The sequence below is a fragment of the Tubulanus polymorphus genome, chromosome 10, assembly GCF_964204645.1.
Source record: "Tubulanus polymorphus chromosome 10, tnTubPoly1.2, whole genome shotgun sequence".
Taxonomy (NCBI): Eukaryota; Metazoa; Nemertea; class Palaeonemertea; order Tubulaniformes; family Tubulanidae; genus Tubulanus; species Tubulanus polymorphus.
In genome coordinates, this window is record NC_134034.1 from 6,865,566 (window position 1) to 6,877,864 (window position 12,299).

Sequence of the window (12,299 nt, forward strand, 5' to 3'; positions counted from 1 at the left end):
CATATGGCTCCTAAAATCGCTAAGCCTTCTACATGGCGTGTCAGGCCCCAAATGGTCTGCAGAATAGCTTCAATTGAAACATGGCGTGAGAGGATCCGATCAGTTTTCCTATAATTGTCACTAATTATCATAAATATTCAAAGATTTATCATTCTACATGGTTTGTCAATCATTTAGACTTAGAAAAAAGGCAAATATTGTTTCAAAAAGCTCCTAAAATCACGCTGTCTTCTACATGGCGTGTCAAGCCCCAAACGGTCTGCAGAATAACTTCAATTGAGACATGGCGTGAGAGGACCCGATCGATTTTCCGTACAAACAAATGAATAATTATCACTAATTGTCTTAAATGTTCAAAGATTAATCCTTCTATATGATTTGTCAATTATTTAGTCTTAGAAAAAAAGCAAATACAAAAAGCTCCTAAAACCACGCTGTCTTCTACATGGCGTGTCAGGCCCCAAAGTGTTCTGCCGCCAATATGGCGTGAGAGTACGCGATCAGTTTTCTATGGAAGCAATTAATTGTCACTAATCATATCTTTAGTTTCAATTAGTTATATATTGTTCATAATCATAAAGTCTAAGAAAAAAAAAACAAATACTGCTAGAAAAATCGCGATATGTCTTCTATATGGCGTGTCAGGCCCCAAACGGTCTACAGAATATAGCTTCAATTTACATGGCGTGAGAGGACCCGATCAGTTTTCCGTAGAAATAAATGAAAAATTGTGACTGATTATCTTAAATTAGTACAATAATCATTAAGTCTTAGAAATAGGTTTAAAAAAATATACAAAATCGCTTATGTAAATGTAGCTGATGATCTCCTGATCGTCTCGCACCATAACGGAAACCTGTAAAAAACATATTCGAAGAATTTTACATAAAAATCTTTCGATATATATATGCATCTGAATATAGTTATGAAGTAAAAACGGGATATAATTTTCTTTCAAAGTGGTTGCACTGAACGGAATACTACAATATAACGTATAAGTACATATTATATTTAGACAATATTTAGTAAGTATATATTTAGACATTAAGTTAAGAAAAAATTGAAATTCATTACACATTGACATACTGGTACTTGAAATTATCTCATTCAGGTTTTACACGTCGTATCGGACTTAAAAACGTGGTCCGTTCGACGCGAACATATATCTTCGTTCCGCGTGAATTATATATAGTCTGCATTTTACTCGGGGCTTGTGACGCATGTCAGATATGGCGTGACAAGCCCCGGGGCTTGTGACGCCATGTTCTGCTGATTCTTAAGATTGACTTCACTCAGTTCGGGACATGTCTCAAGGTCGTTGATCTAGGAATAGGACCGGTACCCTGGTACCATGGAGTGATACCGGACCCCTGGCAAGCGAGGATGCGGAAGATGGCGGACGGGCAAAACCTGTCCCATATTGAATAGGACAGGCAACCAGTCTAACTAGTCTATACAATCCGTTATGCAGACTGTTTTTGTAACATGTCTCAAGGTCGTTGATCTAGGAATAGGACCGGTACCCTGGTACCATGGAAATATGAAGGCATCAGACCACTACTAGGTTATAGTAAGTAGCTCGAAGATGCGTAGGGCCGGATCCCAAAAATAGTGTACTACTAACTAGTTCTAAGTAAAGAAGAGGTCCCCGGCCCCATTTAAGGCAGCCCCACGCATCATAATTTCTGCAATATGGGATCACGAGGCGACTTAGCTTAGTTAGTATTAGTAACCAAATCGTTGGTGGTAAGCTTTTTATAATCGGATGGGCTTATACCAACGTTAGGGATGACAAGGACCAAAACACGGTTGAAAAAAGTAACACTTCAAAAATATACTTTCTATTCACTTCAGTCCACAATAATGGCTTAATTCACAAACTAACACAGGTACCTTTCGAAATAATCCAATTTTATGTATGTTTCGAGTGATTAATCAACATTAGGCTATTTTGAGAAATTAATTAATTTCTCCACAAATTTCGCCATTGGCCGCCATTTCTCTGTATTGCACATGTGGCATGATAAGACAAGGGGACCTACGAGGATTTATATATATTTATATATAGGCCTAAAACTTCCAAGACGAAACGACGATTTTTATTTTTGATGGTTTTCCAACTTATATTTCAAATCTTCGTGTTTTCCATAATAAATAATGAAATATTAAATTCTGGTAAAAGAAAAATGTGAATAAGTGTTGATTTCTTAATTTTTTTTTCAATTTCGTCGTTTCGCTTCGTTAGTTTGTGCTGTTGTCCTGGCCTCAACCCACAGGTGCCAGCACCTCCAGTAATTTTCAAAATGGCAGCTGTTGACCCGACGGAAATTTACTCTCACTTTACGGCCGATTTGCACATGGATTAAGATCGTCAGGTAAAGTGTTATAGGTATCAGACAAACTACGAATCTGTTGTGCGTCGATTACAACAAAAATTAGACGGATATCTTAAGAGACAATGAAATGCCAGGCAAATTACTGGTCAGTCAAATTGGCTGACGAAGATTTCATTGAAAAATGACCTTCCCATTCCTGACTGTGGTTTGTGAAAATATCCGATCGTGAAACTAAACCACAGACAGGTTACTGACTAGAGGCGACTAGTCAAAAGTTTTGAGCTACTACGATTTTGGTCAATTTTACCTTAAGAATTTGAAACAAGAATAATATCTGCATTGGCATCAATGTCAGTCCAAGTTCAAGTCCGAATCTGTAATTTATACTCCCATCATGCACCACGAAAAGCCGCCATATTTGTTATGTTGCTTCACTTCAACTGGTTTTTCAGGCAACTAGTTAAAAGTTTTGAGCTTCTACGATCATCAAAAGTAGCTTTTAAAGCTACTTAGAATTACAAATTTATGCACAAACAATAGTTAACTTCCATCTGATTACAGAACAGTCAGTTTGAAAAAAGAATCGCAGATTTGGGTCAATTTTTAGGCATGAATCGTAAGATATTTTCTCGTAGGTGGCTAAGTCCAGGGCTGCGTTTTCCAAAGCGGTGTTAAGTTATTCCTGTGATAAGGCTATCCCGGTGATTGTTAGGCCAAATAAAAAAAATTAGTTGTTTATCGTCCCCGCCCGACCCTACGAAAAATACCTGACCCAATTTTTTTTATTGTGTTCTATTTTGGTTCCAATCGAAAATACTTGCCATAGCTACCGTTTCATGTCGATTGTAGGACAGTATAGCAGCAAACAAAACGATTTATCGATCGACGAAGTACGTTCACTGAATAACAAATTGAAGTCAATATTCGGTTCGCACACAGCGTGGATTCCCGGTTGTGGAGCATATTTAGATCGATTTTAAAATCTAAGTTAATAACGTTCTATGAATTGAATTGTATTTGTATTGCTTGTGGCGCCACACTTCAGGTTGATGGAAAACATGCTTTATTTTATCAATCGTATATCATTTACAACACTCGATCTAAAATAAAAAATAAAAAAAAACCTCCCTGCCGACCCAAGCTTTTTGAAAATAAGGACGATAAACAACTAATTTTTTTTATTTGTCCTTATCACAGGGGTAAATTCTCGTTTTTTCAAAAGAGCTTTATTCCAGTGATAACTATCGCCGGGATAAGAGCATTTATCCCGGTGATAACAAAAAGAAAATGGCTGACATTTCGATCTAATTTCTCACTTCAAGAACGAACTTATTATAGGATTTCTTGACATAGGCCTAATTGATTCCAATGCAAACATAAATGATTGAAAAATATATTCCCGGTTCACATCACAGGATATAGATGCAGATAGGTGTGTTGCTACGGTGGTAATTTTATATTTCAATTCATTTTAACACAGGGGCCGAAATGTTTGTCACGGAACTCCTCAATTACGGCATTTTACATCTTAGCAATCGTGCTAAATGTATATTTTGTCTTAAGATTGGTTTTGTGTCCATAATAGCGTATAACTTTCATTCACTAGGCTCGTTGATTAAAAGAGCTGATTTATCCTGGTGATAGTGTTGCTATCACCATGTTGGAGGTGTGTGAACTTTATCACTGGGATAGCTGATTTTATCCCGGTGATAAAGTTAACACAGGTTTGAAAAACACACTATCCCAGTGATAAAATTATTTAACACCAGGATAGCGATTTATCACCGGGATAGGGCTTATCACCGCTTTGAAAAACGCAGCCGTGCAATGTGGTTATAGCAACACTATCACCAGGATAAATCATCAAAATATCATCAGAAAATGTATCCATTGTGACTTGTACATGTCGTTTTCTACCGAGACAAAGGCCCTAGGAACAAAATATTTTTTCATAGTTATGGTTGCATGGTGTCTGATCATGGCAATAATATATCTAATTTAGTTACATTATTGAAGAGAGGGCACTCAATATAGACTAGCGAAAATCCCTTGGAATTGACTGGTGCACGCGTGTCTGGGGACACTATTCTAGGCAATTAAACAAAATCACTAGTAAAATTGCCTAGTGTGTCAGGGTCAAGATGATAAGACCCGTTCGTTACGGCTGAGTCTAAATTTGGCCCGGTCCCACTTGGACCAGTTCAAGCGTTCACACGCGCAAAAAATCTTTCTTCTTAATTTTAGAACGGACTAAATGTGTGTGTGCGGGTGGCGTGCATGCATGCGTGCGTGGATTTGTATGACTGTAATTGTTTATTTTTTTTATATCCTGTGCTCGAAAAAAATTGTATAATTTCTGGAGCAATAAATTAAATCTGAATCTGAATCTGGATAGAAACTGGTACAAGGTTGTTCTAGATCACATGTAGGCCTACTCTGCAGTGTAAAATCAATTGTATTTAACTCGTCACCAATTCGTCATCACACTGATTAATACAGTTTTTATATGGAAATGGAATTTTGAATTTCGCGTTCGTTTTAGAGAAATCGATGAATTTGTGGCGATTTTTAAAAAAATTCCAAGGATCATTTTGTTTCATAAAACGTCCAGAAGGCCATTGTACATTGTTAAATTGATGTAAAATAAATGCTCCCTGCAGTTAGCTGATCTCCTGCAGTCAATCAATGTAAGGCCATATTCGATAATACGACGCAGACAAACCGGTCTATTAATCTGCTCGAATATTGGTGTGCCATTTCTTAGGATTTACTTTCTCATTTCGCAGTCATTGGACAGTCTTATTATATGTTTATTTTAAATTTGATAGTCGTCATATTGTTTCTGTCTTCCTATTGTATTATGAAAAAACCGGTGATTCAATCGATCCGCTACATCGTCGTGGCACGCACAATCGAATTGGCCCAGACCTGGTGCCGCGTTGAATGACATTAGACTGTTAGATTTTCTTTCGATTTAGCATTTATTTTACGCAGTAAGTAATTATTTATATCGTAGAGTGCTGATGATATAGTTTACAGGATGAAGAAGTAAGGGTACACTGTCATAGACAGTAAAACTATCATAAATTGTGCGTTTACTCGCGCGATGTGTTTCAATTCAATTGATCCAATCAATCGCCGTGTGTACTGTGTAATTTACAGGGCTTTCAAAATACTCGTTCAAGCCGTCGGCCATCGCATCCGACTATGAAATATCTCGTCTGATATCAATGATAGTATGAAAGCTTTGATCAGTGGCTATTATATTTATGTAAGCCTACTGCAGTCAGTGTGCATCGCGTGAAAATTTGCCTCAGACGCGTGGCCTAGTTTAAAGGCTGGCTTATGTCGACAAGCAACACGACGCCTACCGACGCCATTGGGGTTATCGCCGATTAGCGGCAAATGGCGGCCTACGAGAGGCTGCCGGTTGCTGCTCTATCGGTTCGACATAAGCCGGCTTGCGACAGCAACCCGACGCCTACCGACTCGTCGCAAGCCGTATCCGGCTAGTTGCCCATGTTCTACTCCGGCCTACAGTAGGCGGACAGTTGCTTTCGATCGCAACCGACATAAGCTTATCTGCGACGCCACGGAACTGAGCGCAAGGGTTCCAGCATATAAGAGACCGCATATACATAGTACAAATTATGACCGCTAGTTAGCGTCATTTGTTATTAGTCATAAACTTTCAAATTCAAGTATTTCGTAACGTAACGTTCAGCACTGCAGATGACTGGACCGAAGATCTAGAAGCGAAATTGGTAGAATTATGGTGTGAGCGGCCATCTTTATATGATGTCGCTAGCTCATTGTATTCAAAACAGAATCAGAAAGATAAAGATCTTAAAGAAATAGCTTTTCTAATAGAAACGTATTTCCCAATAATTCAAAATAAATCAAATTTATCCTCAAAATGCTTATCACGTGACCATCTGAGCCGTTGCAGTTGCCAGTAATCGTAACCGACATAAGCAGGGAAGCAACTGGGAGGATCTCGTATCCCGATAGTCGGCCTCAGTTGCTGCGAATCGGAGCGCAGTCGACATAAGCTGGGCTGCGATCGCGGTTGCTCTCAGTTGCGTCGGTAGGCGTCGCGTTGCTTGTCGACATAAGCCAGCCTTTAGTCTCCTGGTCCCGGTTGCACAGTCGTGACTTAAGTCAATAGTTGGTCTAAGACCAGTCTTAAAAATATAGACTGGTCTTAGACCCGTTGCATAGTCATGTCTTAAATTCTAAGACTTAGTCTTAAAATTTAAGACAACTATTTATATGGCTTAAATTCGTTAAGACTGGTCTAAGACCAACTTAGTTACCATGCAAAATAACAAAATGGCTGAATTATTTCTTGGAATTTATTTACCGGCTCCAAAACAAAAAGAATATCGTCGTTTGGGTGACCCAATGCTAATTTTTACGGATGAGGAGCTACGCGAACGATTCAGATTTGGATCACAAGGAATCCAATTCATCGCCGAGCAATTGGGAGATCGTTTGAGCAATGATGTCGAAAACCAGAGAGGTTAACCAATTTCACCAGTTTGGCAGGTTTTGATTACATTGAGGTTTTTACGCGACTGGAGCTAAACGATTGGCGATACATTTGGTGTCCACAAGAGTAGTGTTAGCAGAATAACAACGAGAGTCACCGAAGGGCTATGTGAGTTGCTACCAAATTTTGTTAGATGGCCACAAACCGAAGAGGAAAAACGGCAAATGATGATAGAATTCCATCAAATAGGTGGATTCCCTTCAGTGATAGGGTGCATTGATTGCACTCATATCAGAATTCATCGGCCGTACGTGAATGAAGCTGATTATGTCAATCGAAAGCGGTACCATAGCGTGAATGTACAGTGCATTTGTGACCATAGAGGTGAGGGCATTGTGTAATAAATGATCCATTTAAATTTTTGTGTATATTCTTTCAAGTATTATACTAATTACTTTTTATTTTCAATAGGAAAGTTTACCAATGTTGTGGCAAAATGGCCTGGCGCAACTCACGACTGCCACATATTCCGTACATCTGAAGTGGGACGGTAAATTAATTCAAATATTCCAAGGGGTTTATTAAACATAACACATTGTTCTTAATCAAAAATCTAAATATATACTTCAGGTATTTCGATGAAAATCTAAGATTCGGAGGTATGACGCACGGATTGCTACTTGGGGACAGGGGATATCCATTAAGAAGATTTCTGATAACACCCTATACGAATCCACAAAACAGATGTCAAGAAAGATTCAACCGCTCACACAAATTAACAAGATCCCTTATTGAAAGATCCTTTGGAGTTTTAAAACGGAGGTTTCATTGCTTACATGGAGAAGTGAGAATGCAACCAGAAAAGGTGTGTAAGATATTCGGAGCGTGTGCTGTATTACACAATATTGCAATCGATTTGCGTGAAATTGATCCTGTTCCACTTATTTTTGAGATAAAAAACGTAGCTGGGGAAGATAATGATCTCCAAGGACGGGAGACAAGAAATCACATAGCAAACACATTCTTTGCCTGAAGGTTTGAAACTTTATCTTTTAACAACAAATAGAACTACACAGACAATAACAATACAACTACAGTACAAAACAACTTACAGCGAAAACACATTACCGGTACGGTACACAATGAATGGTCATAATTGTAAAATTATTCCTCTTTTTAGCCCACTTGGGATTTTAGTCCCAGCGGGCTATTGCGTTCACTTTTCGTCCGTCGTCCGTCCGTCCGTAGACGGAATCCAGTTATTTTGGGAAGTTTTGAAGACGCTTCAAGGTAATGTCTTGATATTTGGGTTACACATGTATCTACCCTAGACACATCTTCAGCCCAAAAACTGGCCCTGTCAGATTCAAGATGGCCGACTGGCAGCCATTGTTGTTCGCCAAAATCAGCACTTTTTACACATTTTTGAACTTTTTGAGGGAAATTGTGAAGACGCTTTGATCTTTTGGATATATGTGAATTCCCCCAGGGCCCATCAGCATAACAAAAATTGGGTCGATCAGATTCAAGAAGGCCGTCCTATGACCTTTTTAGTGCCCAAAAACGTTAATTTTGGCCCAAATTCTGAGTCCTGTAGCTTCCTACTGGTTTATCATTTCTCATTGCAATTTGTGATGGGTGTTCTTTGGAAAGGGATGTTTTATACTTGAGACAGGTATTTTTCATCAGCCAATTATGACGCAATTGGCGGCCATCTTGGTGTCAGCAGTACTCGTTCGTAAGTGGGAAAAAGTTTTTCCACATTATATTGATATATTATATTGATAAGCGTATTTTGTTACCACAATCATTTAGAAAGTTGCAGCTCATAACGTGTTCTATGATTGTGGTGAGTTTCGAGGTCATTGGTTTTTGTATATGGCCACCAGGGGGCGTTGAATAATGCAATATCTTAGTATTTCTATATTATATTCGTATCAATGCATATTTTATAACCACAATCAATTGCAAAGTTGTAGCTCATGACATCATCTATGATTGTGGCAAGTTTTAAGGCCATTAATTATTCTATATGGTCACCAGGGGGCGTTGAATAGTAGAATAACTTAGTATTTCCTTATTATATTGGTACCTAGGCATATTTTGTTACCATGATCAATTACAAAGTTATAGTTCGTGACATGTTCTTTTCAAGGTCATTGGGTTTTGAATATGGTCACCAGGGGGCGTTGAATAGTAGAATAACTTAGTATTTCCATATTTAAGTGGTGACGAGGCATATTTTGTTATCACAATAAATTACAAAATCGCAGCTGCTGACATGTTCTATGATTGTGGTGAGTTTCAAGGTCATTGGATTCTGTATATGGTCACCAGGGGGCGTTGAATATTGAAATTGTTAGATTGTTGAGCATTTGGAACCACTTCCCAAGTGGGCATGGTGTCCCTGGACCCCTAGTTTCTTAAGTAAACTAATTTCTAATTTCAGCTTCTCGATTTCTAAGTCTGTTCGCATCATTTTCTTCTCTAGATATTCCATTTGCTTGGAGATCAAATCGCTCTGGGTCGCCGTTCGTTTCCGCTTCGCAGCTGGTGGTTGCTCTTCAAAGAAATTCAAAACATCATTTGTTTTAACATACTTTCTTGTACCGATATTGATAATGCATCATTTCTAGGAATAAAACTTTTTGAAATAAAATTATTTCTAAATGCTGTTCTAAATGCATTACCTATGACATCAGTGGTTGTTGCTTCTTTTCCACAATCAACGCCTTGTATAGGAAACTGATTATCTTCTATCAGAACTGGCATTTGCATCCATTGGATATCTGAATATAGTTTTGTTTTTGATTTAGAATAAAAGTAGTATATGGGATTTGAACCTAACTCTACAGTCACTGCCAGATTTGATTAAGTAGTAGGCTTGTGGTCCACATGGCATACGGTAGATTCATTTGCGTTTATAGCGTCAAAGGCAGTTTATTGATCATCTTAAATGTTGTAGGCCTATAATTTGGCTGGTATGGACATTAAGGTAACTATCTAGACATAATTTATATCTTGCCATGGCATAGATATGCTTTTATTGCCAGAATGAATTGAGATATGTTTTTGTTTACATGTAATCACATGTAAGAAGTTCAAGGTCATTTCGTTGCGAGCAGACAGCTGGTTTTCTGACAGAAAATTACATATTTTATGACTTTATCTCAATAAACACTAAGAGTATTAGTGAAAGAATCAAATAGAATCTCCATATATCACTTACTTTCATCATCTAGTTGTGTTTCGACAACGATTGAAGTCTCGAGGCCACCTTGAATGCCGGTCCAAGTTGGTCTTTCAGACATCATATCAATCACGTCATTCACGGTTCTGCTCATTTCAGGCGATGGGGGCCCTCCACCTGTTTTACTCATTGAGACCTTTGCCTGGGTGAATTTCTTTTTAGATTCAGCTTGAAATTTTTCAATTTCTTCTTAATATCATCCACTGAACTCAAAGCAACTCCTAAACTATTAACTTTTTGAGTAATTTCATCCCAAATCTTCTTTTTCGACGAAAAACTTATTTCGGAAGAAAATGTTGCCGTCAGAATGTTGTGTTTCTCCTTTACAAGTTCTACCAACATCGATGTTTCATCGCTCGTAAAGTTAATAGACCTTTTTCGTTGAATTTTACCACTGGCACTGGCCACACTCGTTTGATCTGAATGGTCAGCCATTTTGAATTTTTTCAAGTTAGTCTTAAGTGAGTCTTAAGTTGGTCTTAACTGAGACTGGTGCTAAGACCTGTCTCTGCAACAGGTAGAATAGACCAACTTAGTTAAGACCAAAATAAATGGCTAAGACCAACTATTGACTTAAGTTGGTCTTAATTTTAAGTCACGACTGTGCAACCGGGCCCAGGAAATTGGCTCCCTACAAAACAACTGCCAATCATACTAGTGACTGCCTGTGTTTAAGGAGTAGTGTCTATTCGATGAATTGTCTCATTTTGTGCACAGATGCACAAGGTGAAAACTTTGTTCAGTGAACTCACAGAGACACTAGCAGAGACAATTATTTTGTTTAGCCTAATAGCATCAATGTGCTCTTAAGCTGGCTGCTTAACCAATCAACAGTTACTAATTGCCATCACTGCAGTCAATTACACTAGCAAATCAATTAATTTGATATTTTAAAAAATCAAAATATGCAACTTCATGTATACACTCTCCGTGTACACGAAAAATCAAAAACCGTTTGACATGATTTCATGAAATTGTTATGGTATATTTAATCAGATTTATATTAGATGTGTATGATAGTATGATGTAAAACCTTATTGTTTTGGGGACTTCTCCGATTCAAGATGAGGTTAGGGTTAGGGTTAGATATTCCATTTGCTTGGAGATTTTGACACAGGAACTTTCCGTATACACGATAACTCGAAAGCCGTTTGGGATAAATTAATGACATTTTTATGGTATGTGTATGATAATATTAAAAGGAACTGTTTTGTTCTCGGAACTTCTCCAATTCAAGATGGCTGACTTATGACCTACTTTCTGTTCAAAATGGCATGTTTTGAACTTATTATTGTTACCCAGTCGTCTGTACTTATTGTAGATGCTTCATCTGTTTCTACACTGCCCTGGGATTTTGTGATTAATGCTGCGTGTATGAGCGTGCATTTTGACAAAACTATGTTTATTTTCTACTTGGGTCAATAGCACAGAAATCAGGAAGTTGTGTGCATGAACCGAGCATAGCAAACTCTGGTGCATGTGGCGAATAACTTTACTGCCATATTGCCAACAGTGATGTGTACGCAACTACTTATTTACACTGTTCCTATATCATCTGTTCATCAGCCCCACAATTCATTCCACATCCCAATGGTCCCACATCTGATTAGTTCAACGTCTAAATGGTCCCTCAATTTTTTCATTTGACATATTGCGCCCGAGATATAAAGATCCGTGGATCTCTTGTTAAATTTCATACTTCGCCTAGATTAATGTATAGACTAATGGCGGATTAATTATTAATCTGGGCGTGTGTTGCTTGCGGAGTATCTGTTTTAATTGTTCTGAAAATTACCTAGAATCATAGACTGATGTGTCCAGATATATGATAAACTGCAATTCATCAAAGTTTGTCAAATAAAAAACAGGGACTCGTAAGTCTATCATTTATATGTAAGTTTGGTGGGAAAATACTTATCTATTAATGGCCAGCGTGGCCACAATCGATCATTGAATGACAAAATCTATTGGCTGATCATCAAATCGTTTTCTGTTAAATTCATCTCGATCAGCAACCATATAACTTTGCCGAGGCGGAAACCCAAAAAAATGTTACATAAAAGAACTTAATTCAGCTCCTACGGCCCTGAACTTGGTTAGAAATTCATTTAATTGACTGATAGAAAATTTCTTTTTACATTTTTAACCCAAAAAATTAAACGGGAGTGCAATCACCACACACTACAACGTTTGTGTAACCGTAAGCACCACACTACAACGT

The 12,299-nt window shown here is 38.0% G+C and overlaps 1 protein-coding gene across 3 annotated transcripts in view; it reads left to right on the plus strand.

The window, feature by feature from the left end:
* Nucleotides 1-1,392: 1,392 nt before the first annotated feature.
* Nucleotides 1,393-12,299, plus strand: part of LOC141912063 (coiled-coil domain-containing protein 148-like) — a 131,156-nt gene continuing 120,249 nt past the window's right edge. For 2 of the 3 annotated variants that reach the window (XM_074803243.1, XM_074803245.1), the window contains exon 1: nucleotides 1,393-1,570. The gene's annotated coding sequence lies outside the window, so the exon portion shown is untranslated. Of the gene's footprint in view, nucleotides 1,571-1,616; nucleotides 1,719-12,299 lie in introns of those variants that run through there. The other variant, XM_074803244.1, reaches the window with a different exon arrangement.